This window comes from Ursus arctos, unplaced genomic scaffold (genome assembly GCF_023065955.2).
Source record: "Ursus arctos isolate Adak ecotype North America unplaced genomic scaffold, UrsArc2.0 scaffold_1, whole genome shotgun sequence".
NCBI classification, from domain to species: Eukaryota; Metazoa; Chordata; class Mammalia; order Carnivora; family Ursidae; genus Ursus; species Ursus arctos.
Window position 1 is genome coordinate 53720684 of NW_026622763.1, and position 17599 is coordinate 53738282.

At 46.8% G+C, this 17599-nt stretch overlaps 1 protein-coding gene and 1 long non-coding RNA gene across 6 annotated transcripts in view; one reads left to right on the forward strand and one right to left on the reverse strand.

Annotated features, from left to right (window-relative positions):
• The window catches only part of WIPF1 (WAS/WASL interacting protein family member 1), a 117629-nt gene extending 117014 nt beyond the window's left edge, over positions 1-615 (reverse strand). For 3 of the 5 annotated variants that reach the window (XM_026492526.4, XM_057318726.1, XM_057318721.1), the window contains exon 1: positions 416-575. The gene's annotated coding sequence lies outside the window, so the exon portion shown is untranslated. Of the gene's footprint in view, positions 1-415 lie in introns of all 5 variants that reach the window. The other 2 variants (XM_057318725.1, XM_057318712.1) reach the window with 1 other exon arrangement.
• Positions 614-3517, forward strand: LOC130544856 (uncharacterized). The gene is made up of 2 exons (XR_008961515.1): positions 614-863; positions 1297-3517. It is a non-coding gene; the product is annotated as an uncharacterized LOC130544856 (long non-coding RNA).
• Positions 3518-17599: the final 14082 nt, after the last annotated feature.

Genomic DNA, 17599 nt, shown 5'->3' on the forward strand with positions numbered 1-17599 from the left:
ACTGCCCCGGGGATGCCCAAAAGTCCCCATCCGTCCGAGCTAGGGGGTGTAGACGCGGCTCCAGAGCATACCCGCGAAGCCCCTGCTCCGGGGAACTACGGCGGCAGCGGGTCCCGAGTCTCCCGCGCGGCCCCGGGGTCCGCAGAGCCCAGGCGGGAGGCGCCCGCGTCCGGAGCCCCGCGGTCCGCGGCCCCTTCCCCCCACTCCGCCCCTCCCGAGGCCGCGCGTTCGCGCCCACCGCCCGCCGCCGACGCAGCCCCGACGTCCCCGGGCGCCCCCGCCCGCGGCCGCACGTCGCTCCCCACCCCGCATTCGAGCCCTGCCCCTCCCCGGCGGCCGCGGGGGTCTCCCCGGGCGCCGCCCTGAGCCCCCGGGCCCCGGTCGCCCGAAGCGGCGGCGGCGCCCCGTCTCTTACCGCGCAGCGGCTCCGGGCGACTGCAGGGCCCCGCGGCGCGCCGGGCATTTTTTTCTGGGAAACTTCTCCCGGGTCTGTGGGGCTGAGCCGGCCGGGCAGGAAAAGCGCTCAGCGCCGGGAGGCTGCGACCATCCGGGAACTTCGCGGAGATGTAAACCCTCCCCCTCGGCTCCCCGTCCCCCCCCCGCCCCCGCCCTGCGGCCCCGCCACATGTGGACGCGCCGCGAGGCCGCCGCCGGCCCTTCGCCTTCTCCTCCGGGCGCTGCGCCCGCCCCGCCTGCCTCCGAGGCTCTGCGCCCCGCCGCCTCGGGTCCCCCAGGGGAGCGTGGCGAGAGTGGAGTGCTGGGAGGCTGGGGCTCGTGGGTTCCTCCGTCCCCTTCCTTGCGCGGTGAAGGCACGCGGCCGTGGGGTCCAGGACGAGCGTCTGCAGAGGAGCGGGATCTGGAAGGTGTGTACACCCGAGGGCCCTTCCCCAAACTGCATCCTCTGCAGCTTGCCGCCGCTGGGGCGCCTGCTCCCCCAGCCGAGGGAAAGCCTTTTCCCATCGCCCTCTCTTCTGTTCTCAAAAGAGGGAGTCCAGCTTTGAGACACCTTTAATTCAAATTCGTTTTTAAAATGAACTTCCGAGTGGAGTGGAACCCACGGAAGCCCACGTGCATGGCATCTGTTTCCCCGTCCACTGTGTGGGGACAACAGTGCCGCCCTTCCCGGGGGGAGATGCCATTCCTCCCTACAAAAGGGGTGGGGTTCTTTGAGTAGTTTTGCCTCTAGTGGGGACGGATCTGTCAGCCACCCACGTCCTCAGATACCACACGATCACGGCAAACATTTGGAGAAAGGGAAGGTTCTACTCCATTGCCAAAGCTAACTCTCATTACCAGGCTCGGACCAGCTCTGAAAGCCCCAGGACCCAAAGAAAAGTTAACACTCACCAAGACGACACAGATACTAGAACGTATGCGTTTGAAAACAACAGCAAGGTATGATATAATAACCACTAAATCATATGCTAAACTTCTAAGGTTATCTGTCCCTTTGAACAAAAGCAGAAAAGGCTGAATGTGTGCACTAGAGCATTGATGTCCTAGGCTGAGGAGATAGTTCATCCGTGACTTCAAGTTGTCTCTTCCTGTATCATTCCCGTGTGCACATTGATATCCTGAGGTACTCACAACAGGAACAACAGCCCTTCTGGAAAAAGGTTAAGTAATGTGTAAACCGTTCCAGTCGACAAACTTTTGTTAGATGCACCCATCTTTTTAAGGTTTATTATATAGTTGCTTTTTTAAAAAGCCATTTTATGGTAGTATGCCCATGTTGTGTTTTATATAAAACGAAGACAAGCGATTTCACATGTCAACATATTATTCCAGACTTGATAACATATTGATAGCTCTTATCACAGTGTGGTGTGGAAGTTAAGCTTAGGAGCTGCCCGGTTTCCTTGCTAGGTCTCTGAGCCTTATTTTTTGCTTCTAACAGGCATAACAGTAGTTCTTACCTCCTAGGAGTGTTGTAAAGATTAAACGTGATAATCCCTCTGAAGGTGAGCGGAGTAGTGGCACACAGGCAGAACAGGAGTCTGGTCTTTGGTTCCCCAAAGTTCAGCAGAGTTCCTGGGACCTTGTAGGGAATCGATTAAATACTTGCTGGGAAAGAACCCTCTTGAGTTTATGTCTTTAAAAAATCCACACATGTTTTAGCATTTGTATACACAAAAGGAAATGAGGAAGATAATATACATGCTCCCGCCCATCATTTCATCATTGGAAGCCCAAAATAAACGGGAAGCTGAATTGTCCGCTGTTTTAAATCACCCATGAGGCCAGTGATCAGCTGTACACAATGCCTCTGGCTCTCTCTCCTCAGACCCCAACATGTCTCTCAATAAAGTCAAAACCTAATATTTTATCAATGGTAATTTTCTAGTTTCAATAAGTGGGCTGTAGTTATGTAAAATGGTAACATTTGGGGAAGATGAGTAAAGAGTATCTGGAAACATTTTTTACAGTTTTTGCAAATTACTTGTAAATTTGAAATAATTTGAAGCTGAAAAAGTTTTTAAAAATTTTTTAATTAAAAAAATGAAAACCTAGGGGCGCCTGGGTGGCACAGCGGTTAAGCATCTGCCTTCGGCTCAGGGCGTGATCCCGGCGTTATGGGATCGAGCCCCACATCAGGCTCTTCCGCTATGAGCCTGCTTCTTCCTCTCCCACTCCCCCTGCTTGTGTTCCCTCTCTGGCTGGCTGTCTCTATCTCTGTCAAATGAATAAATAAAATCTTTAAAAAAAAAAATGAAAACCTAAAATTCTATCACAGATAAACTCTTCCCTTGGATAATGCCAAATTATAGCTTAAAATGAAGGTACTGAAGTTACTAGCAGGCTGAGGTACTATGCTAAACCTTTGCCGTCGTGTGCACTTGATTTAATGAGTTAATAAGAAAAAATGGTTCATTGAATGCTGTTTGAAGATGAAGGTAGGCTAGAAATGTTGCCGTGATACTGGGAAATAAGGAGAAGGGAGAGAGAGGAGGACATTGAGATTGACAAAGACAAGTTTACCAGAGCAGGATATTATTAAATACATATATTTGCTTACCATTTCATAAGCTACCATTTTGGGAACTCTAAACTAGGCTGTGGTGACTTAGAACTTCTCCTATAGGAGTTACTTGTGTGCTGTACTTGTTTGATGCTTGTCTTCCCTCATAGACGGTAGCGCCAGTCTGGGGGGAGTGGCACGCAGAGCGAGCGGTCTGCCTGGTTCACCACAGTGTTGCCAGCACCTGGCATGTTCTTCGTCTCATTGCCACTTCATAAATGAATGCCATGACAAGGTTAGCTCCTTGTACATAGAGAATCTCATTTAATTCTCACAGCAACTTTGTGAAATAGCTATTTTTCCCCGTCTTACAGAGGAGGGAACTGAGAGCTTAGGAAACCAGCTGAAGTTCACTCAGCTTGTGAACCCAGACTATTTTGACACTGACACCCTTGCTCTAACATTATGCATACTGTCTCTTGACTTTATTCCACTTCTGCCTGTGTGAATGGCTTGAATTGACTAGCATCCTTGGCGCCAGATATCAAAAGAAGAAAATATTATATTTATTTTTGTAAAGAATTATTGAGGTTCAGGTAGATCTGGTTAAAGGCTCTATATTACCTTGAATGTTTGGGGTTCTCTCCTGAGTTAATGCAGGGAGGAAATGGAATGCTATATGGAGCAAAAGCTCCATGATAGGGCAGGGGAAGGTACTGAGAATTAGGGTGTGCATGGGGAAGAAAAAGTCTTGCCCACTGCTTTGCACCCAGTGGGTGCTCAGTACATATCTAATGGATTTACTGGACTAAGTAATGAGTCTAATGGACTCAGCTCTCAAAAGCTGAATATTTTGCTTATTTGTACCATACCTTATTCCAAAAAAACTTTTTAAAAAGAGTTGAATATGATGAAATTTAAATCTTAGTTTGGGCAGCAAATTTACTAGTTATTTTCAATCTTATTTTATTTATTAATTTTTATTTTTTAAAGATTTTATTTGAGAGAGAGAGAGAGAGACAGAGAGTGCAAGCGGATGGGGGGAGAAATAGAGGGGAAAGGAGAGGGACAAACAGACTCTGTGCTGAGCACTGAGCTCTACACAGTGCTCGATCCCAGGATCCTGAGATCATGACCTGAGCTGAAGGCAGACTCTTAATTGCCTGAGGCCCCCAGGCGCCCCTTTATTTTATTTTTAATTGAAATATAGTTGACATAGAATATTAGATTAGCTTCAGGCGTACAAATAGTGATTTGACTTACACATTACAAAATGATCACGGTAAGTATAGTTACCATCTGTCACCATATGAAGTTATTACAATATTATCAACTATATTCTCTGTGTTGTATTTTACATCCCTGTCACTTACTTATTTTAAAACTGGAAGTATGTACCTCTTAATCCCCTTCACCTATTTTGCCTGTCCCCCTACCGCTCTACTCTCTGGCAACCACCCTCTTGTTTTTCGTGTTTACGAATCTGCTTCTGTTTTGTTTGTTTGTTTTGTTTTTTAGAATCCACATATAAGTGAAATTATATGGTATGTGTCTTTCTGTTTGACTTATTTTACTTGGCATAATTCTTTCTAGGTCCATCCATGTTGTCACAAATAGCAAGATACATTATTCTTTTCTATGACTGAATGATATTCGTGTGTGTGTAACACAACTTCTTTATCTGTTCATCTCTCAATGGACATTTAGGTTGCTTCCATATCTTAGCTATTGTAAATAATGCTACATGAAGATAGGAATGCATATATCTTTTTTAATTAGTGTTTTTGTTTTCTTTGGATAAATATCCAGAAGTGGAATTGCTGGATCGTACCATAGTTCTCAGTTTTTATTAAGATTTTATTTTTAAGTAGTCTCTACATGGGGCTTGAACTTACAACCCTGAGATCAAGAGTCACGTGCTCTACTGACTGAGCCATCCAGGAGCCACCGTAGTTCTATTTTTAATTTTTCGAGGAACCTTCATACTGTTTTCACAGTGGCTGTACCAATTTATATTCTCACCAGTGGTGCACAAGGGTTCCCTTTTATCCACATCCTTGTCAACACTTACTATTTCTTATCTTTTTAAATAATAGCCATTCTGATGGGTGTGAAGTGATACTTCATTGTGGTTCTGATGTGCATTTCCCCGATGATTAGCTATGTGGAGCAACTTTTCATGTGTCTCTTGGCCATCTGGATGTCTTCTTTGGAAAAATGTCTATTCAGGTCCTCTGCCCATTTTTTTAATTGAATTGTTTGTTTTTTTAGTGTTGAGTTGTGTAAGTTCTTCATATACTAATCCCTTATCAGATATATCATTTGCAAATACCTTCTTCCGTTCGGTAGGTGACCTTTTCGTTCTGTTGGTGGTTTCCTTTGTTGTGCAGAAGCTCTTTAGCTTGATGTAGTCCCATTTGTTATTTCTGCTGTTGTTGCCCTTGCCTGGAGAGACAGACTGAAAAAAATATTGCTAATACTGATGTCTAAGAGTGTACTGCCATGTTTTCTTTTAGGAGTTTTACGGTTTCAGGTCTAGCATTTAGCTCTATAATCCATTTTGAGTTCATTTTTTTGTATGGTGTGAGAAAAGGGCCCAGTTTTCCCAGCACCATTTATTGATGATACTGTCTTTTCCCCATTGTATATTCTTGTCTCCTTTGTTGTAGAGTAATTGACCATATAATTGTGGGTTTATTTCTGAGCTCTCTGTTTTGTTGTATTGATCTATGTATCTGTTTTTGGGTTAATACCATACTGTTGTGATTACTGTAGCTTAGTAATATAGTTTAAAATCTGGGATTGTGGTGTGCCTGGGGGGCTCAGTCAGTTGAGCATCCAACTCTTTATTTTCGGCTCAGGTTATGATCTCAGGGTCATGGGATCAAGCTGCCTCCAGGCTCAGCCCAGAGTCTGCTTGTCCCTCCCCCTTCCCCTCACTCCCCCACCCCCGATGGTGCGTGCATTCTCTCTCTCTCTCAAATAAATAAAATTTGGGATTGTGATACCTCAGCTTTGTTCTTCTTTCTCAGTTTGCCTTGGCTATTTAGGATTATTTGTGGCTCCATATACATTTTAGTATTATTTGTTCTAGTTCTATGAAAAATGCCATTGGTATTTTGATAGGGATTGCATTGAATCTGTAGATTGCTTCCTTTGGGCGGTATGGACATTTTAATAATATTAATTCTTCCCAATCCATGAACACGGTATGTCTTTCCATTTGTTTGCGTCATCTTCCATTTCTTTTATTAGTGTCTTGTATTTTTCATAGCATAGGTCTTTCATTTCCTTGGTTAAATTTATTCCTAAGTATTTTATTCTTACTGATGCAACTGTAAATAGGATTGTTTTCTTCATTTCCCTTTGTTCTAGTACATTATTAGTGTACAGAAATGCAGCTGGTTTCTGTATATTCACTGGTTTGTATCCTGCAACTTTACTGAATTCATTTATTAGTTCTGATAGTTTTTTTGGTGAAGTCTTGAGGATTTTCTATATATAGTGTTTATCATTTGCAGTTATTGACAGTTTTACTTCTTCCTTAGTAATTTGGATCCCTTTTTCTTTTCTGCATCTGATTGCAGTGGCTAGGACTTTCAGTACTGTGTTGAATAAGAGTGACCAGGGTGGGCATCCTTATCTTGTTCCCAATCTTAGAGGAAAAGCTTCTAGCTTTTCACCATTGAGTATGATGTTAGCTTCCGTTTGTCATAAATGGCCTTTAATGATGTTGAGGTGGTATACCATCATTTTGCCATATTCTAATCATTAGAAACAAGTCGCTAAATCCAGTCCACACTTAGTGCGAGGGTGTTAACAGGGTGTTAATATCAGTAGGCAGTGGCCACTTCGAATCATTTTCACCTACGGGTCTGCTCATGGAGGTGTTGTAGGTTGAAGTGAATTAACTTGTGTAAAGTAATACACATGGTTTCAGACTCTTAGCACGAAAGCAGAGCTGATTATCATTATTGTTCTCAGCGGCATCTGTTACTCACATCCATTTTTCTCTTTGACTTAGTGTCATATCAAGAACCAAAGAATGGCATTTACACCAAAGCTGCTGGCTGGCCAGTGTAGCAGGCAGTCGCCATCAGGAAATAGGTATCTTCTCAAATGAGATAATATAGGAGAGCCTAATAAAGGAATTATTTACAGAGGTGTTTAGGAAGAGGAACAAGGGATGGTACCATGCTCCAGGGCTGAAAGAACAGGGAGCCATTACTACTCCTAAGCCTGAAGGGGAGGGAATATTAACCAGAGCCAGGAGAGGGAAGCTGCAGTTCCAGGAGAGAGCCCCTGGCAGGAGCTGTGACCTTCGGAAGAACAAGGTGCCAAGTCACAGTGACCCAGTGGGGTGAGACTAGAGGAATAAATACTGACTTTACTCCTCTCCTGGCGGTGCCTGCCATCATCTGAGCCCAGTCAGGAGCCACAGGACAAGGAAACCCACCATCTTGCCCGTACAGGTCAGCCCCCCAGGACTGGAGGGGTGAATGGAAAATATCCAGCATGGACAGGCACAGCTATTCACCAATGGGATATTTCCTGGGAACATGACACTATGGTCTCTTCACATAAAAGAGGAACTGAAAGGCAGTTACTTGGGGCACCTGGGTGGCTCAGTCAGTTAAGCGTCTGCTTGGCTTGGGTCATGGGATCAAGTCCCGCATTGGGCTCCTTGCTCAGCAGGGAGCCTGCTTCTCCCTCAGCCTCTGCCTGCCACTCCCTCTGCTGTGCGCTCTCTCTCTCTCTCTCTGACAAATAAATAAATTAAAAAAAAAAAAGGGGGGCAGTTACTTAATCCTGAGTTTCCAGAATAGGAGTCAGGGAAGGGTGATTCAATTTTTGGTTTATGGTGCCCCCGAGGAGCTTTCATTTGGGCCAGTGAGGAAGGTACAAGGATTTACATTTATAGCTGGTAGGTGGGCCCAGAGTAAGTGTCTCAGGAAGCTCATGCAGGCTGTAGGTTTTATTTATTCAGGCAATAAACTTAATGCCGTGGAAGGTGTTTGTTCTGCTCACACTGTCTGATGACTCTGACTGATGAGTAAACCTTGCTTTATTGGTCAGGTACCAGCTTAGTTACTGATGAAGACCTTAGGTGCTTCCAAAGGCAAATGGTTTTCTAAACATCATTCTCCTCCCATTATAAGGATCCAGGAATTTCACTTCAGTGAGACAAGGCAGTGCAGCTGGGGAAGTGGAACCTTAATGCCAGACCCAGAAAGTGGGGTGAACCCAGAGACTCAGGGTGGGCCTGTCTCTGCATTTGCAAGGAGCCCCTGTGGGAGTTTGGGCAACTGTGAATGCTTGTTTCCATGCTTTCAGCCTGCTGAAGTGGGGGACACTGGAACGGGGCAGGAAAGGCTAAATTTATTTCACTAATGTCTTTATTTTTTTAAAAAAGTGCTTTATGAAGATGCTGTTAAAATATGATCTGGAAGACAACTCTTTAAAGGGTGACGGGGTGCTTGCTAAAATAGCCCAAGAGTGGGTTTTTGTTTCCAAATCTTTTTTTTAAGATTATTAGAGAGAGAGTAGCGGGAGGGGCAGAGGGAGAGGGAGACGATCTTCAGCAGATTCCCCACTGAGCAGGGAGCCTGACACCAGACTCAGTCCCAGGACCCTGCGATCATGACCTGAGCCGAAATCAAGAGTTGGACGTTTAACTGAGTGAGGCTGTCTAAAACCAACAGGTATTTAGAAATGTTCCCATCATCTAGTGGTTTAGTTTTAAAGAAAATAAACAAGTTTACTACCTATAAAAACTCTTATATCTGTATACTTTAAAAACTTGGAGAGGAATTTTGAATCTGATTGAAATCTTCCAAAGTGTTATAGATGAAAGAGGGACATCTGGGTCCTTTATTAAAATTATTAAATGTATGAGCTTCTAATAAGCTTGTATGAGTAAATGATTGACTTCAGGAGGAGAGAAATTTACCAGCCAAATTTCATAAAGATCTTTACATAACAGGTGAATGGGACTGAAAAACTAATTGTGATTTCCTGAATACACCCATTGCTGCCCTTCCCCCCATAGCCACTGACCTTTGTGAGGCCTCGTCTTCTTCTGTGCCAGTCAGGTGCTTCAGAAGCAAGGCGTGGACTTAGAACTGGACCTTCAAATCCACTTTTTCCACGAAGGGTTAACCGACGTTTTAAAAAATAATATATATGATCCTGTGATTGTGGATACGTGTTCTACATTATGGAAGCCCATGGAATGTGCAACATGGAGTGAGCCCTAATGTAAACTGTGGACTTCAGTTAATAATAATGTAGCAAGAGTGACTCATACTTTTATAGGGAATGCAGCGCACTGATACGAGATGTTATTAAGAGGGGCCACGGGGAAGGGGAAGGTGTCGAGCAGGTACATTGGAACTCTTCGTACTTTTTTGCTCAATTTTTCTGAAAACCTAAAACTGCTCCCCAGACTAAAGTCTATTAATTTTTTTAAGTGAGGCATATTTAATTCTAGCCCCCTTAGAACATTTCCATTTTTTAGGGAGAGCAAAAATGTACCATTAATAGAACATTAAAAAATATCGTTTAACTCATTTGCTTTAGTTTGTGTTTGTATATATTTAATAATGTCCATAATAGATTATTACAGTAATACATAATGATAATCTGTAAGTAAATCGATCTCAATCTATAGGCGGGTTGTACCTGCAGACATTTTTATTGATACTATGCACATTCCAAATGTTTATTGCTGTCTGGACGGGTGCTTTCCCATGGAGAAAGTAAGCTTCAGCTGGCTCAGTGAATCCTGGGCTGTGGCTTGATTAGCACCCCGGGGCGGGGGGGAGGGGGTGCTGGGGGATGATTTACTGAGGCTGCCTTCCTGGAGGCTGAGGCAGCACCAGCCAGGCGGCATAAAGTAGGGGGAGCCTGGCTGAGCAGCAGCTGTGGTAGGGGCTGAGGGACTTGGTTTATGTGGTGAGCTTCAAAGAACTTATCAAGGGATGGGGCGTTGGTGGGGGGCGTGGGCACGGAGCCTGGAAGAGCCAGGTCCTCTGGCAGCAGGGGAAGATGAGACTGGCTTAAATGTGCTGTTAATCAACGAGGTAAGCACTGGCGGACACCAGGAGGCCCAGAAAAGCTTTAGAAGGCATAGATATTGTCAGCAAGGTCAGCAGCACTGTGGGGCCTGCCAATTCCTGTAATCACCAGCTTCGTATCAAGGGTGACTGGAGCGATAAGACCCTGCAGGCTGCAGGCTGGGCTGGAGAGAATGGGCGTGGGGGGCCAGTGGGGACTGTGGGGTCCAGCGAGGAAGGAAGGAAGCAGCTCCTGCTTCCGTACTCATCACAGAATCGAGCTAGAAAATGAAACAGCCACTTCCTGGCCTGTGGAAAGAGGGTGTTTCCGGGGCATCCACCAGTTAGACAAAACCCCCAAGTGTGTCCTTTTCCTCATCCCTGAAATCCTGATTTCCCCTGAGACGGTGTCGCATCAGGTAGAGAAGTGGTTGCACATGTCTTTTGGCAGCAGAACTTTTCTTCACACTATATTGTGCAGAGCACTGAGTATGTAAACAGAGGCACAGAGGCCATGGTGGCAGTGGGGACTGCAGGGTGGGAGTGCTCAGCTTCCAAAATGGACCGTCGGGTAGGATTTGAGAACGACTGCCTGGAGAAGCAAGTCAGAGCTCCTTGATGTGGCATTTGGGACCTCCTTGACATTACCCTTATTTTGTTCTTCCCTCTTGTTTTGGCCACTCCTTGCTTTCTGTTTTATGCCCCGAAGTATAAGATACCTGAGTCGTCTGTGCTTCTGTGCTTTTGCTCATGCTGTTGCTCCTGCTTGGAGTTCCTTTGCACTGGCTGCCTTTGACCCAGTCTTCAGAATTCACTTGTGATGGTATCTCCTCTGATGCCTGCCCCTACAGTGCCCTTGATGTGCCTGCATCTGAGAAGTTCCCTCTCTCTACTGAAATTCCTCCTGTATCTGTTACCCCCACCAAGCTGTAAACTTCCCAAGGGCAGGAATCTGAGGAATCTCTGAGTCCTCCGGCCCCATCCCCCCACCCCATCCTGCACCTGACTGAACTGATGCAATTGTTTGAGCATTATCTGGCATCAGTTTAGAATTCAAAGGTTCCTTTCTGGAAAGCCAGTTTGAGGCTTAATAAAGGAGGGAGGATACCGGAGAGGAGAGGGGAGAGTAGCTGGGGACCAAGGGGTCGGGGCAGGAAAACCATGGAGTCACTGAAAGTTCACATCAGGTCTTGGGCTTGAGTAGTTGGCACCAGTGCTGCTGAATCAAATCAGTGGTAAGTAGCTGGGAAGAGGTACTCTGGTCTGTAAGGACAGGGCTCCCCTGGAGCTCCGGAGGCCTCTAGATTACCTCTCCTGATGCTACAGGCCTCCAGGGATTCTAACCAGCATAATGGACTTTGAAAAGGGAAACAGCTGAGCTAGGCAAGCTAGTTCAAGTCCCTGAGGGATGATGCTGGCTTGGTTAAGGACTCCTTCAGTTCTGTCTGAAGGAAGACCTCTCTCACTGGAATCACTTGCTTGAGGTTAAGGGAGGGCCAGGGGAAGAGGCACTGGATTTTGTGTTATGAGGCCTTGCTTTACAACATTGAACACTGTCCACCTGAGTGTTGTCCACAGACAACATGAGCTCACATTGCTTCCACTTCTCTGCTTTGCAGGCACCTTGCAAGAACAAGTGGGGCCAGCTCTGTGACCTTGAGCAAGTTCTTTAAACTTTCAGGGCCTCAGTTTCCTCATGTGTAAGATGGGGACCCTAATCGTACCCTACTTCATTTAACAGTAAGCTCTTAATACAGGGCCTGGTACAGAATAAGCTCAATGAAAATTGGCTAAAATGATACTGCTAACACGCGGAGTCATTTGGAAATGCTTAGTTGACGGTAAAACAGCTGAACCACCAAGAGGCGAGATAGCATAAGGCCTTGTTACTTAAAGCATGACCCGTGGACCAGCAGCGTTGGCATCTCATGGGGCCCCAGCAGAGTTTGGGGCCCAGCCCCAGACGCACTGAGTCTGAACCCGCAGTTGAACAAGACTCCCCAGGTGATTCATACGCATGTTAAAAGTCAGGAAGAGCTGACGTAGAAGCACTGACCTATCTGCCACTCGCTCATTGTGTCACTTGGACAAGTTCCCTAACTTCCCCGTGTTTGTCATCTGTGCAACCCTAGCTCGTGAGGTCATGGTGGTGCTTAAATGACTATATGCTGGCAGCCTTGGAGGGCTCCTGCACATGGTAAATGCCGTTCAGTGTTCGCTCTCTCCGCTCTCCAGCCCCAGGATTGTGCCGCCTTGGCCCCTTACGGAGCCTCACTCCTGGGCCTGGGTTCAGCTCCCAGACGGTCAGGTTCACATTCCAGCTCCCGCGCCTGGAGCAAGGTCTGCCTGCGCCATGTAGACCGTCACTTCGGTGTTCCAAGGCCCAGTTTCCATGTGTTAAACTGTGAAAAGGCTGTGCCCCGCCCTTGGGGATACTGCAGCATAAAGTGAGACGTGCAGCACCAGGCCGGCTAAGGCTAGTGCTCCCGGCACACTTCAGCTTGATCAGTGGGCATGTACTGATGAGAGCCACACATCAGACTCAAGTGTGTCCCTGTTCCACGGGAGCTCTCTGCCTCTTGCTGCCCACCCAGCAAGGGCAGGACCTTCCCGGGCTAGACCTCTGGTCCTGAGGAGGCCAGGACGCACCCTGTTAAGGCAAAGGAGGGAGCGAAGGCAGGCTGGGCCAGGTGAGTAAACTGGCCTGCCCCCTCCCCAGGCGACTTACCTGGTTCTCCAGTAGACCCCGAGCCCAGGGAGGGTAGGGCCACCTCTGTCTAGCTCGCCACCAAGTTTAGGGAGTGTCTGGTGTTTTGCCTGCCACATAATAAGTGCGTATTCTAGGTGTGCTGTGTGAATACATAAAAGAGGAATACTGGAGTTAGAAGCATCGTGGCCAGAGGGGAACCCTTCCCCGTCCTCTGTCTTCCCTAGGCAGCCAAACTGCCGTGTTAGGACTGAAGGAGAGACGACAGTGTTCTCCCTGGCTCCTTGTTGCCTCTAACACCCTCTCTCACAGTTCCTCTTGGTAACCGTGGTGTCACCACAGGAAACATGTCCCTTTTAAAAAAAATTATGTAAATTCCAGTTAACAGTTTAACAGTTTCAAGTACAATTTAGTGATTCAACGCTTCCATACAACACCCAGTAATCATTGCAACAAGTACCCTCAATCCCCATCACCCTGTTCGAGAAGCATGTCCTTTTAAGGTATGAACAGTCTTCCCAGACCCCAGCTGGGTTTTCTCTGTGAGGTTAGCGGAAATCCTTCATCTATTTCAGCTGAATTTGAGTGGTGGGTGGGCAGAATCCATTGCTTGGAGAAGCTTGTGCATAATTTTGATTCTAAGTCCTAAAGGGACCATGACTATAGTCAAGGGGTGAGCCCCTATGGAAGTTGGGGACCTCTGTTTGTACCAGCTCTTAAAGGGGAGGTCTATGCCAAGAAGGGCTTTGAGTTGGCCAGACCTGCCCATGAATCCTGGCGCTGCTACTTCCTTGCTTCCTGTGTGACATTAAGCCACTTAGTTATTTCTTCTGAGAGTTCATTGTTTTGTCTGCAAAATGAAGATAATAAAATCTCCTTGCATAAGGCTGTCATGGGAATTGAAATTAAAGTGGAAGAGCCGTTGTAAGTATGTGAGGTCAGACACTTGAGGGCATAAATGGGGGTGCTGTGAATAATCCCACAGGACCACCAGCGTGCACACTGTCCCGGACAAAGCGGCCCATACGGTCTCCCTAATTAAAGGGCATGTGCCAGGTGCTCAGTGAGTGAGAGTATCCTTCTGATTGTTACATCTGCTTAAGATAGGATTGCCAGATTTAGCAAAGAAAGCCTGTCTGAAATATTGCATGGACTGTACTTACACCAAATTATTTGTTGTTTCTCTGAAATTCCAATCTAAGTGGGTATATTGTACTTTATCTGGCAACTCTTGTTTAAGAGCACAGGAGTCACAGGAAATTAAATGATAAAATGTTACAACTAAGCCCACGAAGGGCTTACCTCCTGGAAACAAACTGTCTCACTGGCGCTTCTCTCCACACTACTTGCTGGTGCTATTTTGAGGCTGGGTTTTGGCCAAGGGGAAGAGGACCTGGCACGAGGGTGAGGGAGGTGGTGGAAGGGATGGAGGGCCTGGGGAAACTGGAGGGAAAGGGGACTAAGAGGTCCTGTGGAGGAACAAGTGAGGACCCCCCCTTAGATTTCAGGGCCTGGAGGTTAGTTTAAGAGATTAAGGACAGAACCATCCCTATGGGGGGAAGGATGAAGAGGAGACTGGAAAGCTAAGGGTCCAGATGATAAGTTGCATTGTCAGTGCCATGAAGGTGGGAGGATAGTGACTGGTGACTGACACAAAGGTTTGGGTGTTATCCATCTGGAACCTGACGTTCTCAGCACAAGTTACTCACCTGGAGTGCTCAGAGGAGCCTAGAGGGTCTTTTTCTTCACCTTCTCTTTTTTTTCAGCTCAACGATGATTTAAGAGCTTTCTCTCCCCTGTTGTGTGAGAAAAGATGGTGAGAACAGGAGGGAGAGGAGCCACAGCCACCCACACACTAGGCCATACATGTTTGTGAAGCTTCAGGCTGTGAGAAGGAGTGGACACTGGGGAGGGTGTCCATGGGCCACTTGGGAGGGGCAGCTGCTCCGAGACCTTAGTCGTAAGTCAGAAGGACACCTGCCCTTTGTGGCGGGGCTCGCCCGGGACACTGCAGAGCCATGACTAATGTGAGCGCCAAGGCTGTTATTTTTTTCAGGAGCAGGGCCCTGGGAGGGCTGGCCTCTCAGTCTCAGTGGGGCTTGGGGCCATCAGCCCCCCGACACCCTCACAGGGGGACTCTCTGCTGGAGAGGGTGGTGTATGTAGGGTGATTGAAGGAGTACCGTGAGGGATGCAAGCTATTTAAGGTTCTTTAGTGTTTCTCAGTGGGTTTCTTTCTTACTGCTGCCCCCAGGCCTTCAATGGGGGCTAAGCTCCTGTACACACACACACACACACACGCGCGCGTGCGTGTGCAAACATCTCCCCCAGGCTCTGTTGAGAGCAGCCACCGAGCGCCCTTCCTTCTCTAATCTGAGTCCTGGAGGGGGAGGGACAGAAGGCCAGCCTCAGCCCCTTCCTGAAACCAGCTGGCTTGGCTGTATGGTGGTGATCAGGGAGAAGCTATCTGAAAGGCCGCTCAAAAGGCAGAGCATGAGGCAGTCGCAAGCCCTTACTCTGTGCTGTTTACCTCATGGTCAGGAGAGGAGAGAGATGCCACTCCCAACAGTGGGGCCAGTTCCTTTGTCTCTCTTTCGCCATCCTCCCCTTCACCTGTACAAGGCTCTCCCACGAACCTCCCTGCTGCCCAGCCAACCAGACCACACACTTGGACGTGGAGAGAAAATGGGGATGGATAGAAGGGCACACACCTGATGCCCGTCTTCTGCCCACCTTTTCCTTCCCTGGGGTTTTGGCATCCGCTGGTTTCCAGGCTAGCTCCTGTTCCCTAGGAGGTGATTTCTTGGTCATTCTCACAGACAAGGCAACCGTGAGTGAGAGAATTAGCAAATGAAAAGAAACTCTTGAATCCAATGGAGGAAAAAGGTGGGCAGAAGATGGGTGTCAGGTGTGTGCCCTCAGGCACCCTCCACTTTCTCCAGTTCCTTGATCCAAGTGTGTGATCCAGATCTACAGTTAAATGGAGTCAATAGAAAAAATTCTTGTCCTGGCTGGCTCAGTCGGTAGAGTATGCGATGCTAGATCTTGGGGTTGTGAGTTCGAGCCCCACGGTGGGCACAGAGATTACTTTAAAATTTTTTAAAAAATCTTCTGAGATTATGACTTTTTTACTTCTTGGTATTAGAATTCATTTTTTTCATAAAATGAAGATCACAAATGATTTAAATATTCGTAGGGGTGCCTGGGTGGCTCAGTGGGTTAAGCGTCAGCCTTATCTCAGGTCAGGATCCCAGGGTCTTGGGATCAATGGAGCCCTGTGGTGGGCTCCCTGCTGAGGGGGGAGCCTGCTTCTCCCTCTCCTCTGCACTCTCTCTCTCTTTCTCTCTCTCTCTGAAATAAATACATAAAATCTTTAAAAAATAAAATAAAAAGTTAAATAAAAATAAAATTTAAAAAACTGTTAATAGCAAAATATGATATTGGCAACCTCATGTGAGTCCCTGAAAAAAGATATTAAAAATATATTTTATGTGAAATCCCAAAGCCTGGGAACCACTGGTTTAGAACATTGTCCACCCCAGGTGGCTTGGCCAGAGCAGGCATTCAGGGACCTGACATGGTGCCCGCAGGGAACACCTGTGCAATCCAGCATCCTGTTGTGACGGATGGGAAGGTGTAGAGCAAACCCGTTCTGACATCATGGATTCTAGGATAAAATAAGTTTTATTTTCCCTTTGCATCCTTATAGCACAGAAAAATGATTAGAAAAATTCATCCTGCATTTTGGCAGCGACCAAACACTGGCTACCTCTCCATTTTTGGGAGTTACGTGTACGGAGCAGCTGGAACACGGTTCTCCAGTAGAACCTGCTTTTAATTAGCTGTGGAGCGTTACTGCTTTCTGATTTGGCTGAATTAGGTTCAATTGAACAAATATGTATTTGGATACCAACTGGACAAATGCAGAATGAGGGGCCGTGGGAAAACTGGGCGGATCAGATGTGGCTGCTGCCCTCAAAGCTGTTTCAGTCCAGTAGGGTGATGAGACAAGAAACTGCCTGGTAATGGGAAGAAGAGGGGAGAGGCATGAGAACACCCAATCTTAGGGTGCCAGCGGGAAGTTCAGGGGAGGCAGAGGGCATAGTTGACAAGGGCCCAGAAAAGGCATCATGAGAAAGGTGGCATCTCAGTGGACCAGCGCTTGTGAGCAATTTGGGAACAGCAACTGTGTGAGCACTCCGGCGTCCCTCGTAACTGGTACCCAGTAAGTGCTCAATAAATGTTTGAAGAATTAATTAAATATTATTGGCAGTGGGTGTTCTGGTTAAAATGAGCTACTAAGCACTGTGCTTTTCTTAGACTTAAGATATTTGGGAACAGCTCTTCATTTAAGCAAGTTTTATGTGTATTAAGGGATGATTTTCCATGTTTTAATTCAGTGGCTGTAATACTTACTTTTCAGCACAAGAGGGAGCTGCTGCCTAGTTTACTTAACTACAATGGTATTTCTCTAGGTCTGCCCCTGTGTTCTCAAATTATAGTGCAGTATATTGTGCCATTTAACCACCCTCCCCCCAAATGGCCCACCAACCAAAAAATCCTATCACACAGTACAATAGAATTATTATCAGTGGTGCATTGTTTTCCTGAAGGAATTTCTCCTAAATTGCATGATTAGTAGGAAAAAAAGGTAACATTTAAAATGTATTATAAACAGATACCTTAGGGGCGCCTGGGTGGCTCAGTCGGTTAAGCATCTGCCTTCAGCTCAGGTCATGATCCCAGGGTCATGGGATAGAGCCCCACATCGGGCTCGCTGCTCTGTGGGGAGCCTGCTTCTCCCTCTGTCTTTGCCCCTCCCTCCTGCTTGTGCACTCTCTCTCTGTCAAATAAATAAACAAAACCTAAAACAAAACAA